Source organism: Sciurus carolinensis, chromosome 5, assembly GCF_902686445.1.
Source record: "Sciurus carolinensis chromosome 5, mSciCar1.2, whole genome shotgun sequence".
NCBI lineage: Eukaryota > Metazoa > Chordata > Mammalia > Rodentia > Sciuridae > Sciurus > Sciurus carolinensis.
In genome coordinates this window covers 34,687,135-34,705,780 of record NC_062217.1, presented here as the reverse complement: position 1 = coordinate 34,705,780, position 18,646 = coordinate 34,687,135, and positions in this window count along the sequence as shown.

The window sequence follows — 18,646 nt, the reverse complement described above, 5'->3', positions numbered from 1 at the left end:
GACTACATATGAAGTTATAAGGTGATCCAGCAGTACCCCTTCTATGTATATTTCAAATGAAATGGAAAAATGTCCACACAAAAACTTAAGTGTTCATAGCTGCATTACTCAAAATAATCTAAAAGTGGAAACAATCCCAATGCCCATCAATTGATGAATAAATAAATAGTGGGTGATAAATTTACATAATGGAATATTTTCAGCTACAAGAATAATTGAAGTGCTCATATAGGTTCACGACATGAGTGAACCTTAAAAATATCAAGTTACATGAAAAAGTCATTCACCAAGGATGACATCATATCACTCCATTTATATTAGATGTTTTAAATAGGTGAATGTACGGAGACAGAAAAATTGATGATTGCCTAGGCATGGGGGAGAAAGGGAGGCATGTTAAAGGTGGCAATTAAAGGGAGTGGCATTTCTTTTTGGAGCAGCAACAATGGTCTCAATTTGACTGTGGTCATGGTTGCACACCTCTATTGACATACCACAAGCTATTGAATTTTGTTCTTTAGGGTGAAGTGCGTGGCATGTGCATTGTGTCTTGATAAAGCTGTTTTTTAAAAAATCACAATCTTGACAAGTGCAATGGAACATGCCTGCAATCCTAGCAACTCAGGAGGCTGAGGTAGGAGGTTTGCAAGTTTGAGGCCAGCCTCAGCAACTTAGAAAGACTCCATCTCAAAATAAAATAAAAAGGGATGAGGGTGTATCTCAGTGATAGAACACACCTGGATTTAATGCATAACTCCACTCACACAAAAAAATACAATCTAGAAGATATCTATTAAAGATTATCTTTCAATATGTTCTTCTCGTCGCCAATTCTGTTACCCAGTCTAAAACCTTCATCTTAAATTCTCTTCTCTCTCTCATGTCCTCCCTTTCCTCACCTTTCACTTAGGCCACATCTATTTAGTTTCTAAGTCTTTTAGTTTCAACCTCCTTAATATTTCTACATCCTTCCATTCCAGCCCAATTTTATTCCCACTCTTTAAATTCAGGCTGTAATCATTCTCCCCTGGCTTGGTAAATCTTCTGAGTGTCTTCCTTGTCTCTAATCTGAGCCTCCTCTGTGCAACAGCAATGAGGAATTTTCTACAGCATCAATGTAATCCTTTGTAGCAACGGTTTAACATGAGTCTATGACTATATAGTTTTCAGGATAAAGTTCAAAATCACTGAGCTTTGTGTGCATGGCTCTTCCTGAACTGGTGATGCCTGTCTCTTCCCTTCGCTAAGCTGACCCGCCTTTCTAGCCAAACAGACCTACTTACCGCCTCTGGAACATGCCGTTTAGTTTTAAATCAGCACTCTGGGCACATTTACAAAGTCAGTACATCTCTGTTGAATACATAGGTCAAATGAATGAGAATTTATTGTAGAGAGGAATATTACTATGTTCATGCAACTGTCATCCAAAATTCTACTCTTATACATTGTCTACCATCTAGAGCATTTAGGCTCCAGACAGCCAAAGAACACAATCAAGCCTAGTGTGGGTTGTGTGTGTATATGCATGCATATATAATACATATGTATTTCCTAGTGTGTTGTATGATGTAGGTATGACCTGGTGTTGGGGAGGAAAAGGAGAAGGACAAAGAAGTCAACGGGAATAATGGTTGTCATGGGTGGGAACAGGAAACTGCATACCACCTAGAAGCTCTTTTTCTCAGAGCTTTGAACAGAGCCAAGAACATTTGTCAACACTTTTCAAATATTAAATATCCAAAGGAAAAATTATTACTCACACTAGGTGAATTTGCATTGTGCTGAAACTTTTGTAGATTGCTTAGGGTGATGCCTTTGAAACTAATCTGCCCCACTTTTTAGGTGTTTCTGTTATCAGCAACACGGATCTTTGGCTTATGTGAATAACCAGATCATTTGAGCTGTATCTTGAGCAAATATCCAGGTTTTCTTCCTGTCCATTCCTTCATTTTTGTTCTTTTTGAACTACAGTAATGACTCATATTTGGACTGTTCCAGAGGCGACCTCTTCTGGTTTGGCCATGAAGATCATTACTGATATGATAAATGGACTCTTAGATGACTACAAGTTGAGGGTGGACAATACTCCAAGCACATTTTTACACTGTATTTTACTAACTAAATAACACTGAGTTGTTCCATGATTAACCTATAATCATATTTTTACATAGTCAATCCATTTTTTTAAATAGACATATTCAGCCACATTAATGATAACTTCAGAGATGTTATTTAATATTGCTAAGTATCAAAGGTCAGTCTAACTCAAACACTGTTGTCAGATATCTCTCACTTTTAATGTTGGGCAGGTAGAAGATCTCAAATTTATGGTGGTTGCTCTACTTATGTTGCATAGCTATGCACTTTATACCTGGAGATAAAGGAAAACTCTGAAACTCTGAGACATCTGTAAAAAAAAAAGTATTTATCCAATGTATACTTAGAAATGAGAAACTGAAAAAACCTATTTATTAGCCAGATGAATATGAGAACAGGTTATCCTAGGTAATTGAATTACATTTTTCTGCTAATTCTCAGGAACAGACAAAAAGTTCTCCTATGCACACCACCCTGAAGGCCAATAAATAGGGATCGTCCTGTTACAGAAAGAAAGTAAATTCCTTTCTATCCTCATGCTTAGTACATGACTTCAAGGCCAATTTAAAAAATCACTTGAGCAACTGTCTTTATTTTCAATGGGAGTGTCTTTGAGTGTCTAAAGAAGGGATCACCCAAGACACTGAGCCTCTATAATTAGGACAGATATGTCAACAGCAAGGATCACATAATCTGTACTCCTATCACAACGGAGTAAGGCTCTTTCAAAAACATTCCAAAACGTTTATGTTATTCTTGTGTTCTCAGCATGAAAATACATACAGATACATTCCCCCCCACATGCATGCAAACGTTGACACACACACACAAACACACACACACACACACACACACACACACACTTTCTGACACATGATTTTCGTACACACACACACACACACACACACAATGCTTCTGTTGTAGTAGTTCTTAAAGCAACATTTCAAAGAACTGTTTTCCTGTCTTTCTTTTTCTAGATGTCTTGGGAACATTCTGAGAAACTATGGCATCAAGAAATAATATTGATCTTAGTTGACCCTTCCCAAAATGTAAACTCTCAAAAAAATTTACAGTGGCTTATTTAGTTCCAGTCATTTGAATCTACTGAATATATTTGTAGATATGAATATGAAATTGTGGAAAATGAGTATGGAATCTGCCTATGTTTTAAATTTTAAAATTAAAATTTAAATAGCATGTTGTTGCTTTTGGACAATTATCTCTTTAATTTTTATTCGACATGAATATAATTAGCTTAAAACAGAATGCTCTTTTTTTCGTTTGGTAGGGGATCAATCGAGAAAAGTCAAATCTTAAAAACATGGTCAGTTCAATGTCAAAAAAGTAGGTGGTCTTTGTGTGTAAAACTGGTACTTCCAGATTCCAGTCACATAAATGAGTTGTGGAGCAATGAACCAAATGACTTAAAAATTACCTGGTTCAGTTCCAATTACAGAAATTTGTCCTACTTATATATCAGCTTAAATTTACACTGAAGGTTTTCTTTTTTTGTGACTGTAAACTTTCTTTTAGAATCGATCTTTAAATATCATTTCTAATCATCTCGTTATTTCTCTCTCAAATTTCATAATTATGAAACTGATGCACACTTTTTCCCAATATTTTTAAATGCTCGTGTAGTTATTATCACTGCTCTAAAGAAAAATCAAACGACTAACAATGAATATCAATCCATCATCCAAGGATCATCCAACCACCATTCCTTGCAAAGTCCCTTGGAATTTTGTGCCCTGGGAATAAAAGAAAATATGAAACAGATTGCTTCTGGGGGTCAAATGGAAACACAGACACATGGCATGCTGTTTGTAAGTGGCAGCAGACACACAGGTAAGGTATTATGTGACACAGAATGCCAACACGTTCTCACCTTTCTACTCACTTTCAAATTTGTTTTGATTTTTATAGATAACATGACTATTCAACACAGTTGTATTGATTGCAAATTTTTATTTCCTTTCTTCCCCAATAAAATGTTGAGTCTACAAGAGTGGAATTAAATTTCTTGTTAAGGTCCCTAACCCCAGAAAAATGACCATCATATAACACTTGTACAACTGAGATTTGTTCAATGGACGAACAAAGGAAGGAAGGAAGGAAGGAAGGAAGGAAGGAAGGAAGAGGGGCACAGTAAGGCGTGGAAGTTTTCACACTGGGCTGGTGAGGCTCTCATCTTTTGAATGACAGGTAGGTATCTACCAAGTAGGCAAAAGAGGAAAATATCCTAGGCAGAAGGAAGAGAAGTGCAGTTTTATTGGAGTAAGAAAGACCTAGTGTGTTGGAAACTGAGAGGTCATACTCAATTTTGCTAAAGGAGAGGACATATCAGAGAATGACTTGTGTGAGACAGTAGAAGAAAGAAAGAGAATGAATAGATTATGGGATATAATGATAATGTACTATTTGGAAATGATTGTTATTGAGTTTATTAAGTGATATTGTTGATAATAATTTTCTTATGTGTGATGAGATATTGTTGCTACTTGTTCTTACTCTATTATCCCTTTATTCTTGTAGTGTAATTTTTGGTCTGGTTCCAATTCTTTTATCACCAGTAAAAGTGAAATCCTTTTATTAGAGGGGTCGATTGTCAGGAAAAGGCTATTCATAGCTTTCAGATCTCTCTGAAAGCTCTCTCCACCACTGAGCCACAACCTCAGCCCCTGTGTCTGAGTTTTTATTTGGTTGAGTGCTATTATTAAAATATGAGTTATTCTGTGTTCTTCTTTAGAATTTCTCTGATTTTTGTAAGTTAAAACCTTCGGCAATGCCAGCAATTTATGAAATGTACTGAGAGAGCAGAAGTATGTGTGCTCGTCATCCTTTATTTCAGCAATCTTCGTGTGCCAAGTACTGTTCTGGATCTGGGTCAACAATTTTTTTTCTTTTTTTTTTTATGTTTAGGCTTTTCAGAACTATGGTGTCCATCCTAATGTCTCAACTCTGCCACTGTAGGGTGAAAGCAGCCATAGACAACACATGAGTAAACACGTGCAATTGAGATCCAATAGCTCTTTATTATGGACACAATCATTTGAATTTCATATATTTTCATGTATCACAAGCTGTTATTCTTCTTTTGATTTTTCTCACTAAAATTGTTAAATCATTCTTGCTCACAAGCCATACAAAAATGGGTGATGAAAATATGGTCTGTGGACACTAGTTTGCAGACCCCTGCCCTAGGCAATATGCAGCCAAATAACAATTAAAAAAAATCTCTACCCATATGACATTTATATTTTAGTTGGGAGAGGAAGCCAGCAAAAATGGCTATAAGTTGTGAGAAAAATAAAGCAGGATAAGGAGGATAGGTGCGAGACTGAGTGGGAGTGTGCAATCTTTAACAGCATTGTCAGGGTGACATTTGACCTGAATGAAATGAGGGAGTGACCCTGGGGAAAGATGCTCAGGCAGATTGAAGACTGAGAAGTGCCAGTCCTAAGGCAGGCTCGTGCTTAGGATGTTTTAAAAACAGACGGCAAGGGTAATGCAGGTGCCTCTGTGTAAAACAGGAGCAGGAGATAATGTCACCAGAAAAGGACACACAGAAGGGAGGACAAGACAAGGAGTAAAATGAGTTCTGCACCCCTAGATCCAGCCACCTCTGAAGCCAAGGCTCCCCTCTGGGCTGCACAGGGCCTGTCAGTCCTTACACCAGTTTGAACCAGGTTTCTTTACAAGGAAAAGACTGATGCGTGTCTCCAACTATTTGAAATTCAGAAATCCATAAAGACATGTCTACTCCAACACCAGACATCTAGGTAACTCCGAAGCCGCCAGCCACACAGCCGAGCTCTCAGGGCACATTTCTCTGTCTCTTTCCACCCAGCCTTAAGGTGCAATTATTTTATTTCATTCCACAAAAAAGGATCTGGAAAAGGAAAAGTTTAATGACTGAACCTACAGCACGCACTTAATAAGCAGTAGATGAATGAACAAATTGAACAAAAGCATAAATAAATCCCTGTATTAATAGAAAAAAGTACGATTCACTCAAGAGAAAACGACCTTATTCTTTCTTTTAGGAAACCTCTCACGTGCATGCTACGATGCTCTCCTAACAGGAAGACTCTAGTTAGTACTAACTAGGTACACACGCCTATGCTCGGAGATGACGACTCCAGCCCACACTGGATCTTCAAGAAGAGTACCTGGGCCAGTAAGGTGACAAATTTTACAGGAGAAGGAACCCAATGCAGTGAAACATTTTTCCCATTCAAAATCATTTTTTTACATTTGCTAGGATATACACAGCATGTTTACCATTTTAGCCAATTTTTTAGTGTATAATTCAGTAACATGAAGCACATTCATGTTGTAAAATGATTGCCACCACCTGTCTCCAGAAATCTTTTCATCTTCTCTAACTGAAACTCTGTACCCATTGAATAACAAACAACTCTCCTCTCTCCTCTGCACCTTGGAAACCACCACTGTTCTTTCATCTCTATGGACGAAACTACTCTAGTAACTTATATAGGGGGAATCATATAGTATTTGTCCTTTTTCTCTGGCTAAGTTTTCTCACATAATGTCTTCAAGGTTCACCATCCATGTTGTAGCACATGCCAGAATTTCCTTCCTTTTTAAGGTTTAATAATATTACATTGTGTATACTTACAACTTGCTATTTTATCCATTCATCCATAGAGTTATTTCCACCATTTGGTTATATGAGTAAAGTGGCTATAAACACGGTTCTGTGTTTGAGTCATGCTTTTAATTACTAGAGTAAATACCTAGAAGTGAAATTACTGGATTGTATGACAATTTTATTCATTTTTTCCTCACAATCATGTCTATATCTTCTTCATTTTATATTTTCTTTTTAATTCATTAGAAATGAAACTTGAATCTAATGAAGCAATATTTCAGTTATTTTCAGATAACTACTTTGGAAATTAAATATAAAAAATAATTTAGGTTGGTATTTATAAAATCTGCTTTGGAGAATATGTGATCTACTCATTTCAAATGAACCATTATAGTCAGTTACAGAAACTTTAACCTGCTAGGAATCTCTGAATGTGATATGATTGTTTTTGGAATTTTAAACTGAAACAGAAAAAAAAAATCCCCACAGAACTGACCACTCAAGATAAATTGAGTAAGAAGGCTTTCATTGGATTTTTGGAGGTTGAGGATAGTATTATTATAACTGGTTTTCTGTTGACAACACAGGTTCTTTCCATTCTAGAGCCCGGTTGAATAGTATGAGACTTCTTTAGGACTTGTGTACATATAAAATTTTGATAATAATAGTTATTGTAAATATAAGCTACAACTATCTGCTGCCTTCTTTGTGCCAGTTACTATGCTAAACATCACACATGACCGTAGGAAATGCAATGGATTACAAGGCAGCTTTTTATAATTATCATGGCGGCAGTGTCTGCGGCTGCCATGTTTAGTCACAGCACTTCTGAGTTTTCACTGGACAGATGACTGTTTAAATGCATTCCAAGTTTTCCAGACATCCTGATGGAACTAGTAGAGCATCAACATTAGAAATCACAGAAGAGAAATGAACTTTTAATTTGTTTAAGACATCACATAACGCTTGTTAAGCCTGTCTAAGTCACTCTTGCAGGGTTTGAACACTGAAGATGTGACACTAAAGCCCACCCTGCTAATAGCTATGCTATGTGGCTTCACACTCCAGGGCCACTGTTAGCATTCCTCTACCTTTTCCACAGAAGAAAAGTATGCACTTGTTGCATCAGGTAACAAGGCATATCAGGTAAGAAGGAGCTGAACTAGTCAGGATGTCTGGCATTGAACACTATCTACGTGGTTAAAACTCAAATTCGAGAATGAAAAGATTGATTTCTAAAAGCTACATTGCACATCTGAGAAATGAGGTGAGGCTGAGACTGTTACACTGCAGTCAGTTGGGGTCCAGAAACATTTCCATTTTCAGCACTCCAATGCTTCAAATGTATGTATCTCCTCATTGTCCTCATGGTGTAGAACCAAAAATGTTTGACTTTCTACAGACCAACCTAAATCTCTTCCTAACTTCTCTCTCCAGGCTCACACCTCTCTGCCTATGTGCTTCCGGTGGCCTCAGAGTGGCGAGCTCTTCTTCCTTGAATATACAAGGCTTTCACAACTTGGTCTTTACAAGTCTCCTGCATTGTGTACACACAGTCTCTGCCTTTCCCCTTTGATAAAACCTCGTTCACCCTCAAGACTCTTTATGTTTAGGGATTAGTGTGTTGTGAAATCCTTCTTGACTCACCCAGGCTTAGATAGAGATCACTTCTCTGAGATACAAGGGACCATTCACATATTTATATCACAACACTTGCCATACTGTACCAAGGGCTATGAACTTCTGAAAGCAGAGAGTTAAATTTCTAATCCCAGTACTCAGGAAAGTGCCTGGCATAGCTAGGCTCAGTGAGAGTATGTTGGATAAAAGAATGAGGGATTAGAGTAAGGTGTGTTTAGCAGATTAAAATCAAATGTAAATTTAGGGAATAGCTTATTATGCAATCTATATTAGAGAAGAAAAAATGAGAATTGTGTTGCTGAATGTTTTATACAGACTGAAAGATATTAGTGGTTTCATGCCAACTTAAATGTTTAGCTCAGCCTGACAACATTAAAACCATCAGTGATGGGAAAATATGTTTTGTTTATTGAATAATGTAGTTATTAGAAAAAAATACAATACAAAACAAAATGTAGTCATGAAATTCAAATGTGAACAAAATAACTCTTACTAAATGTTTGAGTTTTTCTTAAAATATTCTTTTAGATGTTGATAGACCTTAATTTTTAATCATTTATTTATATGTGATGCTGAGAATCGAATCCAATGCCTCACACATGCTAGGCAAGCGCTCCACCACTGAGTCACAACCCCAGCCCCTGTGTCTGAGTTTTTATTTGGTTGAGTGCTATTATTAAAATATGAGTTATTCTGTGTTCTTCTTTAGAATTTCTCTGATTTTTGTAAGTTAAAACCTTCAGCAATGCCAGCAATTTATGAAATGCAACTCATCAAAGTCTAAGATAAGTTGTTGGAAGTTATCCACTGGGACCTATTTAGGGAATAAGAGGTATTGATAACTAATGATGTTAATTAGTGTGTAAAAGAGAGTTTGTGTTCTTGATCCAATGAAGTCACCTTTTCAAAATACACTTTCTATTTTAAAGAGGACTTGATCAAAATGGCTACAAGGCACCGTTTCCACAATTAAGAGCTCTTCCTTTCTTTGATACTGCCCATATGTTACAGCTATTAGGGATTTAAGATTCTGCTAATGTCAGAAGCAGTACACACCCAGGACCTAGTAACCATCGAGTATCATTACTGGCTAAGAATTCTCTTTGAGAAGGCAGGATAGTGCAAATGGATGATGTGACTTTATGGCACAACTAACCCTAAATTTCTAATATTGAATATAAGTAAAAATTTAGCATTTAACTTTTTTAAATTCTGAAAATCTTTCCATGAAGAATAATCAACCAGACATTTTGTTTGAGGGATATCTAATAAAATTTGTACAAGAATGATATTTAAATGCTAATCAGTAAATATAAAAATAGTAAACTTCAATATTAAAATAATCATTTGACTTTTTTTGAAAGGCCACTTCTTTTAACATACATTATGAAAATTTCCCCCCCAAATACCACACAGTCAAAAGAATTTTACAGAGAAGGTAATTTCTACCATTTATTGTTTTCTTGTATAACATCTTATTTTTTGATGCATTTTAAAATAACTATAGAAGTCAGTATACTTCTCCCTAAATACTTTGTCATGCATATTATTATTAGAGTCTACTTATTATCATTATTTACTTATGCATTGCTGGTGGGACCACAAATTGGTGCAACCACTCTGGAAAGCAATTCGGACTTTCCTTAGAAAACTTGGAATGGGACCACCATTTGACCCAGTTATCTTACTTTTCCATTCATACCCAAAGGACCTAAAATCAGCATACTACAGTGACATAGCCACTTCAATGTTTATAGTAGCTCAATTCCCAATAGATAAGTTATGGAACCAACCTAGTTGCCCTACAACAGGTGAACGGATGAAGAAAATGTGGTATATATACACAATGGAATATTACTTAGCAATAAAGAAACATGAAATTATGGCATTTGAAGGTAAATGGATGGAGCTGGAGACTATCATGCTAAGTGAAATAAGCCAATCTCAAAAAACCAAAGGCTGAATGTTCTCTCTGATATGTGGATTCTAACCCACAACAAGGGAGGGGAAGATTAGAAGTTCACTGGATTAGACAAAAGAGAATGAAGAGAAGGGAGGGGGGATGAGACTAGAAAGACAGTAGAACGAGTCAGAGACATCTCTTTCCTTACATATGAATACACAACCAATGTACATACATAACCACAATAATGGGAATCTACTTGGAACAAGTTATTCTTGTTCTATGTGTGTAAAATATGTCAAAATACACTCTACTGTCATGTATATCTAGAAAGAACAAATTTTAAAAACAAAGCAAGCCAGAAAATAAGTATGAGAGAGAGTTTGCATTTGTAACAAAGCCACTCTGGTGATGTTAACCTAATCCCTCAATGATGGCATTAATCCATTACTGAAGGTGGAGCCCTCAAAACCTCTCACCTTTTAAAGATCCCATCTCACTATATTATCATCATGAAATTAAATTTCAGTATGAGTTTGGAGGGGACATTCAAACCCCAGAGGTTATGTTTCAAGTTTGGCTTCATTCATAATATAATGTTTTTGTGATATGCCCTTGTTGTTGCCTGGATAAGTGGCTCATGGCCTTTGATCTCAGAGTTGTATTCAATTATGCCCCCATTTGTTGAACTGTTCTTCTATTTCTGGATACCAGGGTTCTTGCTGCTTTTTTTTTTTTTTTTTTTTTCCTTTTTTTTTAAGGTGTTATGGAAAAAGCTGACACCAATATTTGTGTAAGTGTTTTTGTGAACATTTGCTTTTCTTTTTATTCAAAGTGATGGAGAATATTGTGGAGGGGGTTATTGGGAGCCAGAATCCACTCGGCAGGCACTTCTCAGCACCTGTGCCAGGGGAATGACCTGATTCCCCACATCACAGGCCAGGGCAGCTCTTGTCTTGTTTCTGACAGCCTCTTGCCTTAGGATTGGGATGTGTGATTTGTCCTTTTTCCTTAATGTTCCCAGCTGCAATATAACCTGAAATCCCACATAATCAACATTTTCCCTTTTCGCTCTTAGGGCTACAGTCTGTCCTTTAAGTTGCACATTGACTTGGGCCCCGAATCAGTCTGGAGAATCACTCGCTTGTGAGCTACTTGGTTTGGATGTTAGGTCTTTTCTTTTGTTCTTTTATCCTCCTAATTGCAAACCTGACATTTGATAGACATCAAACCATGATTTAATAAACTCCTCTGGAAGCCCTATTGTTGTTTTTTTTTTTATTGTATACAAATGGGATACATGTTGTTTCTCTATTTGTACATGGAGTCAAGGCATACCATTTGTGTAATCATAAATTTACACAGGGCAATGATGTTTGATTCATTATTTTTTTCCCTTCCACCCCACCACTCCCACCCCTCTTTTCCCTCTATACAGTCCTTCCTTCCTCCATTCTTACTACCCTCCTTATCCCTAACCCTAAACCTAACCCTAACCCTAACCCTAACGCTAACTCCTCCCACTCCCCATTATATGTCCTCATCTGCTTATCAGCAAGATCATTCGTCCTTTAGTTTTTTGAGACTGGCTTATCTCACTTAGCATGATATTCTCCAATTTCATCCATTTGCCTGTAAATGCCATAATTTTATCGTTCTTCATTGCAGAGTAATATTCCATTGTATATATATGCCACAGTTTCTTTATCCATTCATCAACTGAAGGGCATCTAGTTTGGTTCCACAATCTGGCTATGGTGAATTGAGCAGCAATGAACATTGATGTGGCTGTATCTCTGTAGTGTGCTGATTTTAAGTCCTTTGGGTATAGGCCAAGGAGTGGGATAGCTGGGTCAAATGGTGGTTCCATTCCAAGCTTTCTGAGGAATCTCCATACTGCTTTCCAGAGTGGCTGCACTAATTTGCAACCCCACCAGCAATGTATGAGTGTACCTATTTCCCCACATCCTCACCAACACCTATTGTTGCTTGTATTCTTGATAATCGCCTTTCTAATTGGGGTGAGATGAAATCTTAGGGTAGTTTTGATTTGCATTTCTCTTATTGCTAGAGATGTTGAACATTTTTTCAAAAATCTGTTGATTGCTTGTACATCTTCTTCTGTGAAGTGTCCATTTCCTTAGCCCATTTATTGATTGGATTATTTGTATTCTTGGTGTAAAGTTTTTTGAGTTCTTTATAGATTCTGGAAATTAGCGCTCTACCTGAAGTATGAGTGGCAAAGATATTCTCCCACTCTGTAGGCTCTCTCTTCACATTACTGATAGTTTCCTTTGCTGAGAGAAAGCTTTTTAGTTTGAGTCTATCCCAGTTGTTGATTCTTGCTTTTATTTCTTGTGCTATGGGAGTCCTGTTAAGGAAGTCTGATCCTAAGCCCACAAGTTGAAGGTTTGGACCTATTTTTTCTTCTATAAGATGCAGGGTCTCTGGTCTGATTCCGAGGTCCTTGATCCATTTTGAGTTGAGTTTTGTGTAGGGTGAGAGATAGGGGTTTAATTTCATTCGGTTGCATACGGTTTTCCAGTTTTCCCAGCACCATTTGCTGAAGAGGCTATCTTTTCTCCATTGCATATTTTTGGAACCTTTGTCTAGTATGAGAAAATTGTATTTATTTGGGTTTGTGTCCATGTCCTCTATTCTGTACCATTGATCTACCTGTCTATTTTGGTACCAATACCATGCTGTTTTTGTTACTATTGCTTTGTAGTAGTGTTGAAGATCTGGTATTGCGATACCCCCTGCTTCGCTCTTTCTACTGGATGAGCCACTGTTTGGGGCATAGATGTTTATGATTGTTATATCTTGCTGATTTATGCTTCCCTTAAGCAGTATGAAATGTCCTTCTTTATCCCTTCTGACTAACTTTGGCTTGAAGTCCACATTATCTGAAATGAGGATGGATACTTCAGCTTTTTTGCTGAGTCCATGTGCATGGTATGTTTTTCCCCATCCTTTCACCTTTAGTCTATGGGTATCTCTTTCTATGAGGTGAGTCCCTTGCAGGCAACATATTGTTGGATCTTTCTTTTTAATCCAATCTGCCAGTCTATGTCTTTTGATTGATGAGTTCAGGCCATTAACATTCAGGATTATTATTGTGATATAATTTGCATTCCCAGTCATTTGACTCATTTTTGTTTTTTGACATGATTTGGTTTCTCTTTTATTTGGCTATTCCTTTAGGCTCGTTCCTCCCGTTGCTGATTTGCATTGTTGTTTTTCATCTCTTCCTCATGGAATATTTTGCTGAGAATGTTCTGTAATGCCAGCTTTCTTTTTGTAAATTCCTTTAGCTTTTGTTATCATGGAAGGATCTTATTTTGTCGTCAAATCTGAAAGTCAGTTTTGCTGGGTATAAGATTCTTGGGTGGCATCCGTTTTCTTTCAGGGCTTGGTAATTGTTGTTCCAGGCCCTTCTAGCTTTTAGGGTCTGGACTGGGTGAAAAATCTGCTGATATTCTTATTGGTTTTCCCCTGAATGTAATTTGATTCTTTTCTCTCGTGACCTTTAAAATTCTGTCTTTATTTTGTATGTTAGGTATTTTCATTGTAATGTGCCTTGGTGTGGGTCTGTTGTAATTTTGTATATTTGGAGTCCTATAAGCCTCTTGTACTTGGTTTTCCATTTCGTTCTTCAGATTTGGGAAATTTTCTGATATTATTTCATTGAATAGATTGTTCATTCCTTTGGTTTGTTTCTCTAAGCCTTCCTTAATCCCAATAATTCTTAAATTTGGCCTTTTCATGATATCCCATAATTCTTGTAGATTCTATTCATGATTTCTTACCATCTTCTCTGTTTGTTCAACTTTGTTTTCAAGATTAAATATTTTGTCTTCAATGTCTGAGGTTCTGTCTTCCAGGTGTTCTATCCTATTGGTTATGCTTTCTATGGAGTTTTTAACTTGGTTTATTGTTTCCTTCATTTCAAGGATTTCTGTTTTTTTTTTTTCAGAATCTCTAACTCTTTATTGAAATGATCTCTTGCTTCCCGTATTTGGTCTTTTAACTGTTGATTTGTGCGATCATTTAATGCCTGCATTTGCTCTTTCATCTCCTCCTTCAATGCCTGCATTTGCTCTTTCATCTCCTCATTTGCTTCCCTGATTGTTTTAATTATGTACATTCTGAACTCCCTTTCTGACATTTCTTCTGCTGTGCTGTCATTGGGTTTTATTGATATAGTATCTAGGTTTGTTTGGGACATTTTCTTCCCTTGTTTTCTCATATTGGTCAGATGTCAGTGGAACTCTGAGATATTGCAGATTTCCTCTATTGGCTTATAGTGTTCCTGTAGATTTCCAGTGTATCACCTCCAAGCCTTCAGTAGCCTGAAGTCTTGGAGGAACTTGATAATGCAGTGCTTCCGAAGAAAGCTGCCCCTTGCCCCCTACTGGTTCCAGGGCTTGGAGCTGGCTCTCTGCGGAAAGGCTCTCACTGGGGGGCCTGCACCGCGCAGCTGGCCGTGTGGGAGGAGCCCACCGCTGGAGTGTGCAAGGCTACCTGGGGAAGACTCCAGCTGCCCTGCCCTGCTCTGATAAGCCGCCCCTATATGTGCCTGCCGCCCAGCCCGAGCTTCACCCGGTGGGGGAGATTCACCCCGTGGCTCTATTTTAGTCCGAGACTCTCAATGCCTCCCCTTCTTGAGTCCTGGGTTCTGGAGCGACTGGAGATGCAGTCACCCTCTAGTCCGCCATCTTGGATCGTGCAGTGGAAAGAGCCTGCAGCTGGAGGGGGCAGGGCCCCCTGGAGAAGTCTCTGGCTACCCTGCCCTGATCCCAGAGGCTGCTTGCGGGTCAAAGCTCTTCGTTGGCTTGGGGACTTGTGGCTAGCTCTGTGTAGAAAGGCTCTCACTGGGCGGACTGCTCCGAGAAGCTAGCCTTGAAAGGTGCCTCCTGCCACAGGGGGCTGGGCTGCTTGGGGAAGTCCCTGGCTGCCCTGTCCTGGTCCCTGAAGCTGCTTGCGGACTGGAGCATGCCACGCTGGCTCCGGGACTTGGAGCTGGTTCTGATCAGAAAGGCTCTCACTGGGGGGCCTGCTCTGAGAAGCTGGAGAAGCTGGCCGTGTGGGAGGGGCCCACCGCCAGAGTGCACAGTGCTGCCTGGGGAAGACTCTAGCTGCCCTGCCTGGCTCCGATAAGCCAGCTCTATCCGGGCCTGCCGCCCAGGCTGAGCTTCACCCTGTGGGCAAGACTCACCCGTGGCTCTATTTTAGTCTGAGTCTCTCAATGCCTCCCCTTCTTGGGGTTCTGGAGCCACTGGAGATGCAGTCACCCTCTGGTCCACCATCTTGGATCTCCTGGAAGCCCTATTGTAATGTCAGGAAGCCAAGTCCTGTAGATTCTATTTTTTAGAGTAACTATTATTCAAATGAGAGAAAATTTGAAGAGAATCCTAAATTCATTTGCCAGCTATTAGAATAATGTGCATGCAAGATGCTTTTAACTAATGCTTATTTAATCAATGTATTTGAACATAAAAGAGAGTGAGTCTTAAAGGTTAAGAGTAGATATTGTTTTCTGCATTTCTGTCAATATCACTATGATAATGCATTATGCATATAAGATATTCAAGGAATATCTGTTGAATTTGTGAATAAATGAATGAATGTTGAACAGGTCTTTCTTGAAAGGCACATGTTAAGACACAGCAAACATTTTTCTCTGTTGTTTGGCAGTCATCCTGGGTTGCAGCTGGTCAGATGCCTGAAATAAACATAAGTATCCAATATTGGCTCGCATTTGGGAGCAGACTGTTTCCTATGCCATGTATCAGGTGTAAGTGAATTAGAAAGACTATTCAAGGCAGTTAGAAAATGTGTTTTCTTCTCCTAACTGACAGGAAAAATCAAGAAGACAAATAATAGTAAAATTATTTACATAAAATAGAAGCAACGATTGTATATGGTGATAGCACTTATCATGTGGTTAATTCTTTCAACTTACTGAGCTAGTAAATGCCATACAAATGCAGAGAAAGGTCTTTCATCATGTATTTGATAAAAAACAATAAGTGTACTAAGAATTCAAAACTGAAAACAGCCTATCCTCAATTGCTAATTGTTTTCATCAAGTTTATTAATTTTACTCCAAAGCGAAGACTCAAATACAGAATGAAAGGGCCAGGCTTTTATCAAAGTACAAATAGGATGAGAGAGGCAGAGGGAGAGAGAGATAGAGAGAGGAAGTGGGGAGAGAGAGAGAGAGAAAGAGAGAGAGAGAAAGGGGGGACAAAGGTCCCAGCATGTGCTCAGCGAAAGAGAAAGGAAGTTTAGATGAAGTGTGACAGGAACTTTAAACTGCTGAGGCGTGCATACAACCAGAAGCCAGGTACCACTGGTCCTGATCAGGAGATTATAGACAACCTTCCGGTATCCAAGCACTTGGTGCCTGACAGAAACACTTCCTGACCGTGACTGAAAGGTAATAGTTCCAGATAGCTGCCTCAGGAATATGACAGTGCTCATTGTAATATCCACCAGCTCACTTCCAGGCCACTTGACATTTTGTATAAATACATAAAATTGAAACACAGATCATTAATCATATTTGTGGTGAATGGGTGTCTGACTTTGGGAAGAAGATGATGATTTCAGTTTGAATTGTATTAGGCTTCAGGTAATTCTGAGAAATTTCAAAAGCAAATGCATTTCTAGAAACATTTCATTAAACCTCAGATTTAAAGTAAGCTTTAGTGTATAGAGTTGAGTTTTAAGACGGTAAAACAGTTTTGCAGCTGAAAGCAGTTGAGAGAGAAGTTCTAATTTCAGAGTCTGGTTCCAAAGAATGTGAGGAAATGTAAAGAAATGTTCAGGCTTTTTTATGCTGGCTGACCACTAAAAGGTGGTGGCATATGTAGTATTTCAGAAATGTGCATCTGTAGAGAATCTCGAAAAAGTCCCTTTTACCTTTGGCCCCTGAGAACTGAATCATAGACTATTTGTTTTGTTTTTACCTTTGCAACAATTTCAATGTGTTTTAAAATCCTGAGACTTGATCGTACCAGCCTGAATAACAAACCCTTTGGAATAGAGGTGAACAAATTCACAGATTTGAAGATCAGCACTTGAGAGGCATTAAGGTCTTCTTGCCTCTAAACTAAAGTTCTACAATCATGGTAGAAAAAACACAGTTGCTGTAGTAAATAGCGTTCATTCCCAATTCCATCTCTATTACTTTCTAGTTACATAATACGGGGAAGTTCACTTCAATCCTCTGAACTTCAGTTTCCTCTCCAGCAAAATAAGAATATAAATATATAATATGCATGAAAATACAATCTAAGGATTCTTACAAAACTTTAAAAAGGAGCGCTTTAAAAAGTACATTGTAAACCTGAGTGAGCATGGAAATGTTAATTGCTATTAATCTAAATGATTTCCTAACAAAGAAGCTAAAATTTTTGTTATTAAGTCTTTCAATTGTTTAATATTCTGTAAAGGATACAAGAATACACAGGGGATTTCTTCAAGTATTGATTAGACATCTCAAAAATCTCTGGCCTCCATGTTTCTCCATGTTTATCTTTCTAGCACATTGATTATTTTCATTCTGGAATTGAATCACCGTAAGGTTTTTAGTCAAACTTTGTCTAGAAAAACATATCAAATATTTCTTCTTTTTTCTTTCATCCCCATCCATCTCCCCCCTCCTCCTCCTTTTTCTTTTTCTGCTTATTTTTTTGACATTCCTGGACATAGCCATTAGGTGATCATTGCCTCCTTTCTGTATAATGCACATTGTAATCTCAGTCTGATAGGAGCACAGTTTAAGGTCCAGTTGAATGTTGAAATGTTATTATTCAAAAGTTAAAGTTTATATATAGTTGGTGAATTCTTCTTCTTCTTCTTATTGTTTTGGTACTGGGGATTGAACTCAGAGGAGCTCAACCACTGAGTCTCATCCTCAAGCTTTTTTAAAAAAAATTTATTTTGAGACAAGTTCTCACTAAGTTGCTTAGAGCCTCGCTAAGTGGCTGAGGCTGGCTTTGAACCTGTGATCCTTCTACCTCAGCCTCCCATGCTACTGGGATTACAGGCCTGCGCTTGGCTGGTGAATTATTTTTTGAATAATGTTTTTGTGAAATGTGATTTTTCTTAATACTGTGTTGGTAAGTTTTGGGGATGAGGAATAGTAGGAAAGATGAATCAGGAAAAAACATATAAAAATATTTTTCCAAAGGGACTCATAATCGGGCAAAAGAGTTTTAGGTGGGAGGCTGATACTTTGTGTTTTAGTTTTAATTCTTTCCTTACAGATAGGTAACTTCAGATAATGCACTGTCTTCAGTTTCCCTTTCTAAAAAGAAGAAAAAAGAGGGTGGGACATGGGGACACTGGCAATCTCTATAATCTCTCTTACAAATTTATGT